Genomic DNA, 6,211 nt, shown 5'->3' with positions numbered 1-6,211 from the left:
AATCTTATTTTGTCAATTAGGAACATTCAGCACCCACCCGCTATCAAGGCAGCTGCCTATCATGTCATGCCCTACCTGCACAGGTGTGCTGGCTACTCAAATGATCCAATTAAGGAGGCCATTTAGTCAGCAGCAGCAGAAGTCCTGTGCCTGGACGCTCCAACAGGGGCCAGACACAAGCAGAAGCAGCAGCAGCACCACCTTTTGTTTTTTGGCTGCAGCAGCAGCAAGGCCCACAGGGCTGGCTAGCTGGCTAGCCAGCAAGCAGGTAGCAATGAAAGTAGGAATCTTTCTTTTTAACCCTGTAAGGGGGTGGTGCACTGTACCCGAAGATACTGCCATATCGGGTCAATGCATAGGGCGACGGAAGCAAGCTTCGAAATCGGCCCCCGTTCTCAAAAATCCATTTAATATATGGTCCCCAGATAGGGGACGTATCAGATATTAAACTGATAAGAACAGATACTACACTTGATCTTAGCCAAAAGGCCGAGAAGCGATAACCGTGAAAGGGGCGGGCCCAACAAGGTCCCCTTCATGGGCACTATCACTGCTTGCTGTCAGGGAGGCTGCCAGACAATTTTCCATGCACACTCTGGGCTGGGGGGCAGTCAACCACCAGTACACACAGCAGAACCTAAACCCATACCATTATTGCTAAGCAGCAAGACAGGGGCCCATTGCACTCCCACGGGGCCTTTTTAAATGCAATCCATAACCCGGATTTGCCAGGAACCCTTCTTACTCCTCCTACTTGCATGTGACACTGGGCTTAGGATCTGCATAGGAAACACACACACAAGCACACACCTACCTTTGTTGCCTGCAGATGCCTCCTTGGCTGTCCCCAAACGGTATCAAACCAACACCCACGGGAAGCTGTAAGCATAGAGGACATGCCTGCACCCCATTGGACTTACCTGTGTGGGTTAAATCCGGGTTATTTGACAACCTATGGCGGTGATGGTTCTGCTCAGGCAGAGCAGTGCTGATGCTCCTCATAAAGCTGTCGCTGCTGTGAAGGTTCTAGGTGACATCACAAATCCCTTTGGTTACATACACAACAAAGCTGGGTTGTTGTTGTTTACACTCTGCAAGGCCTGTGGAAGTGAGTGACATCATAGCACTGTAGTTCTGAGGGTTCAAGATGGATGCAACAATCTCCTGTTGCTTCTATGAAGGCCGTAATAGACGACATCACCAAACAGCTCCATAGTCACATACACAGCAAAGGAGAGATGTTGTTTACACCTAGTGATGTCAGTGGTATTGAGTGACATCACAGCACAGTGCTAAGGCTCCTGGGCCTGGACACAGCAGCGGCTGCAATATCTCAACGGAGAATACGTTTATATCTATATGTGTGTGTGCGCATATATATATATATATATATATATATATATATATATATATTTCTCCGCCGAAATCACTTTTAAACCCATTTCCACCTTTTTTTCCCTTCTCTTCCTCTTACTTTTTTTTCACGTTTTTTTACGTTTTTCTCCTTTTCGCCTCTTTTCTGGGCGTATTATTCTTCTTTTTCTTCTTTTTTTTCGTCTAATGCATACCCCATCAGTGCAGCAATGCTTATTCAATACCGCCAGCAGATGGAGACACTGGGGGATAATTTTCTAAGGATTTATACTGATTTTTCCTGTCTGAATTTGTCGCACAGAAAGTTGCAGGCCAAATATGTGTGACATTTCTGCGACTTTAGCTTCTAGAGCATTTTTACAACATTATACATAGGTGCTGAATACATAAAAAGCGACTGTTCAGCGACAGACAAGTCGCATCGGCTGAAAGTAGGCCAGAATGTCAGTCCATGTTGGAGCAGGTTTAGATACAGTCTAAAGCATAGATCTCAAAGTCTGTGCACAGAATTTAGCAAGGGCCTCGCACCTTCTGATGCATCAGGTAGGTGCACAATAGCATAGCCTAACCCTCTGTACTTTGGTCTATATTGATGCGGGACATAGACAGCCAGCTGATGACCAATCCATTAGTGCAATGGATGGCTGGAAGCATTTGTCTTTGCCTTTGCAATACCACAGAAGCAATGCATGGTCAATGTACAGCAATGACACACCTGTGTGAACAGCCAGGAGACCCCCCCCCCCCATGTTATGTTACATAGTTACATAGTTAGTACGGTCGAAAAAAGACATATGTCCATCACGTTCAACCAGGGAATTAAGGGGTAGGGGTGTGGCGCGATATTGGGGAAGGGATGAGATTTTATATTTCTTCATAAGCATTAATCTTATTTTGTCAATTAGGAACATTCAGCACCCACCCGCTATCAAGGCAGCTGCCTATCATGTCATGCCCTACCTGCACAGGTGTGCTGGCTACTCAAATGATCCAATTAAGGAGGCCATTTAGTCAGCAGCAGCAGAAGTCCTGTGCCTGGACGCTCCAACAGGGGCCAGACACAAGCAGAAGCAGAAGCAGCAGAAGCAGCAGCAGCACCACCTTTTGTTTTTTGGCTGCAGCAGCAGCAAGGCCCACAGGGCTGGCTAGCTGGCTAGCCAGCAAGCAGGTAGCAATGAAAGTAGGAATCTTTCTTTTTAACCCTGTAAGGGGGTGGTGCACTGTACCCGAAGATACTGCCATATCGGGTCAATGCATAGGGCGACGGAAGCAAGCTTCGAAATCGGCCCCCGTTCTCAAAAATCCATTTAATATATGGTCCCCAGATAGGGGACGTATCAGATATTAAACTGATAAGAACAGATACTACACTTGATCTTAGCCAAAAGGCCGAGAAGCGATAACCGTGAAAGGGGCGGGCCCAACAAGGTCCCCTTCATGGGCACTATCACTGCTTGCTGTCAGGGAGGCTGCCAGACAATTTTCCATGCACACTCTGGGCTGGGGGGCAGTCAACCACCAGTACACACAGCAGAACCTAAACCCATACCATTATTGCTAAGCAGCAAGACAGGGGCCCATTGCACTCCCACGGGGCCTTTTTAAATGCAATCCATAACCCGGATTTGCCAGGAACCCTTCTTACTCCTCCTACTTGCATGTGACACTGGGCTTAGGATCTGCATAGGAAACACACACACAAGCACACACCTACCTTTGTTGCCTGCAGATGCCTCCTTGGCTGTCCCCAAACGGTATCAAACCAACACCCACGGGAAGCTGTAAGCATAGAGGACATGCCTGCACCCCATTGGACTTACCTGTGTGGGTTAAATCCGGGTTATTTGACAACCTATGGCGGTGATGGTTCTGCTCAGGCAGAGCAGTGCTGATGCTCCTCATAAAGCTGTCGCTGCTGTGAAGGTTCTAGGTGACATCACAAATCCCTTTGGTTACATACACAACAAAGCTGGGTTGTTGTTGTTTACACTCTGCAAGGCCTGTGGAAGTGAGTGACATCATAGCACTGTAGTTCTGAGGGTTCAAGATGGATGCAACAATCTCCTGTTGCTTCTATGAAGGCCGTAATAGACGACATCACCAAACAGCTCCATAGTCACATACACAGCAAAGGAGAGATGTTGTTTACACCTAGTGATGTCAGTGGTATTGAGTGACATCACAGCACAGTGCTAAGGCTCCTGGGCCTGGACACAGCAGCGGCTGCAATATCTCAACGGAGAATACGTTTATATCTATATGTGTGTGTGCGCATATATATATATATATATATATATATATATATATATATATATATATTTCTCCGCCGAAATCACTTTTAAACCCATTTCCACCTTTTTTTCCCTTCTCTTCCTCTTACTTTTTTTTCACGTTTTTTTACGTTTTTCTCCTTTTCGCCTCTTTTCTGGGCGTATTATTCTTCTTTTTCTTCTTTTTTTTCGTCTAATGCATACCCCATCAGTGCAGCAATGCTTATTCAATACCGCCAGCAGATGGAGACACTGGGGGATAATTTTCTAAGGATTTATACTGATTTTTCCTGTCTGAATTTGTCGCACAGAAAGTTGCAGGCCAAATATGTGTGACATTTCTGCGACTTTAGCTTCTAGAGCATTTTTACAACATTATACATAGGTGCTGAATACATAAAAAGCGACTGTTCAGCGACAGACAAGTCGCATCGGCTGAAAGTAGGCCAGAATGTCAGTCCATGTTGGAGCAGGTTTAGATACAGTCTAAAGCATAGATCTCAAAGTCTGTGCACAGAATTTAGCAAGGGCCTCGCACCTTCTGATGCATCAGGTAGGTGCACAATAGCATAGCCTAACCCTCTGTACTTTGGTCTATATTGATGCGGGACATAGACAGCCAGCTGATGACCAATCCATTAGTGCAATGGATGGCTGGAAGCATTTGTCTTTGCCTTTGCAATACCACAGAAGCAATGCATGGTCAATGTACAGCAATGACACACCTGTGTGAACAGCCAGGAGACCCCCCCCCCCCCCATGTTATGTTACATAGTTACATAGTTAGTACGGTCGAAAAAAGACATATGTCCATCACGTTCAACCAGGGAATTAAGGGGTAGGGGTGTGGCGCGATATTGGGGAAGGGATGAGATTTTATATTTCTTCATAAGCATTAATCTTATTTTGTCAATTAGGAACATTCAGCACCCACCCGCTATCAAGGCAGCTGCCTATCATGTCATGCCCTACCTGCACAGGTGTGCTGGCTACTCAAATGATCCAATTAAGGAGGCCATTTAGTCAGCAGCAGCAGAAGTCCTGTGCCTGGACGCTCCAACAGGGGCCAGACACAAGCAGAAGCAGAAGCAGCAGAAGCAGCAGCAGCACCACCTTTTGTTTTTTGGCTGCAGCAGCAGCAAGGCCCACAGGGCTGGCTAGCTGGCTAGCCAGCAAGCAGGTAGCAATGAAAGTAGGAATCTTTCTTTTTAACCCTGTAAGGGGGTGGTGCACTGTACCCGAAGATACTGCCATATCGGGTCAATGCATAGGGCGACGGAAGCAAGCTTCGAAATCGGCCCCCGTTCTCAAAAATCCATTTAATATATGGTCCCCAGATAGGGGACGTATCAGATATTAAACTGATAAGAACAGATACTACACTTGATCTTAGCCAAAAGGCCGAGAAGCGATAACCGTGAAAGGGGCGGGCCCAACAAGGTCCCCTTCATGGGCACTATCACTGCTTGCTGTCAGGGAGGCTGCCAGACAATTTTCCATGCACACTCTGGGCTGGGGGGCAGTCAACCACCAGTACACACAGCAGAACCTAAACCCATACCATTATTGCTAAGCAGCAAGACAGGGGCCCATTGCACTCCCACGGGGCCTTTTTAAATGCAATCCATAACCCGGATTTGCCAGGAACCCTTCTTACTCCTCCTACTTGCATGTGACACTGGGCTTAGGATCTGCATAGGAAACACACACACAAGCACACACCTACCTTTGTTGCCTGCAGATGCCTCCTTGGCTGTCCCCAAACGGTATCAAACCAACACCCACGGGAAGCTGTAAGCATAGAGGACATGCCTGCACCCCATTGGACTTACCTGTGTGGGTTAAATCCGGGTTATTTGACAACCTATGGCGGTGATGGTTCTGCTCAGGCAGAGCAGTGCTGATGCTCCTCATAAAGCTGTCGCTGCTGTGAAGGTTCTAGGTGACATCACAAATCCCTTTGGTTACATACACAACAAAGCTGGGTTGTTGTTGTTTACACTCTGCAAGGCCTGTGGAAGTGAGTGACATCATAGCACTGTAGTTCTGAGGGTTCAAGATGGATGCAACAATCTCCTGTTGCTTCTATGAAGGCCATAATAGACGACATCACCAAACAGCTCCATAGTCACATACACAGCAAAGGAGAGATGTTGTTTACACCTAGTGATGTCAGTGGTATTGAGTGACATCACAGCACAGTGCTAAGGCTCCTGGGCCTGGACACAGCAGCGGCTGCAATATCTCAACGGAGAATACGTTTATATCTATATGTGTGTGTGCGCATATATATATATATATATATATATATATATATATATATATATATATATATATATTTCTCCGCCGAAATCACTTTTAAACCCATTTCCACCTTTTTTTCCCTTCTCTTCCTCTTACTTTTTTTTCACGTTTTTTTACGTTTTTCTCCTTTTCGCCTCTTTTCTGGGCGTATTATTCTTCTTTTTCTTCTTTTTTTTCGTCTAATGCATACCCCATCAGTGCAGCAATGCTTATTCAATACCGCCAGCAGATGGAGACACTGGGGGATAATTTTCTAAGGATTT

At 46.2% G+C, this 6,211-nt stretch overlaps 3 non-coding genes across 3 annotated transcripts; all 3 read right to left on the bottom strand.

The window, feature by feature from the left end:
* Positions 1 to 310: 310 nt before the first annotated feature.
* LOC130308750 (U2 spliceosomal RNA) lies at positions 311 to 501 on the bottom strand. The gene has a single exon (XR_008857688.1). It is a non-coding gene; the product is annotated as a U2 spliceosomal RNA (small nuclear RNA).
* A 2,083-nt stretch (positions 502 to 2,584) lies between these two features.
* Positions 2,585 to 2,775, bottom strand: LOC130308749 (U2 spliceosomal RNA). Its single transcript, XR_008857687.1, has one exon. It is a non-coding gene; the product is annotated as a U2 spliceosomal RNA (small nuclear RNA).
* Positions 2,776 to 4,866: 2,091 nt separating this feature from the next.
* Positions 4,867 to 5,057, bottom strand: LOC130308747 (U2 spliceosomal RNA). The gene has a single exon (XR_008857685.1). It is a non-coding gene; the product is annotated as a U2 spliceosomal RNA (small nuclear RNA).
* Between the last annotated feature and the right edge of the window lie 1,154 nt (positions 5,058 to 6,211).

Source organism: Hyla sarda, unplaced genomic scaffold (assembly GCF_029499605.1).
Source record: "Hyla sarda isolate aHylSar1 unplaced genomic scaffold, aHylSar1.hap1 scaffold_1493, whole genome shotgun sequence".
In the NCBI taxonomy this organism is placed as follows: domain Eukaryota; kingdom Metazoa; phylum Chordata; class Amphibia; order Anura; family Hylidae; genus Hyla; species Hyla sarda.
The sequence above is the reverse complement of the archived record's forward strand: the minus strand, read 5'-3'. Positions and strand labels throughout refer to the sequence as shown.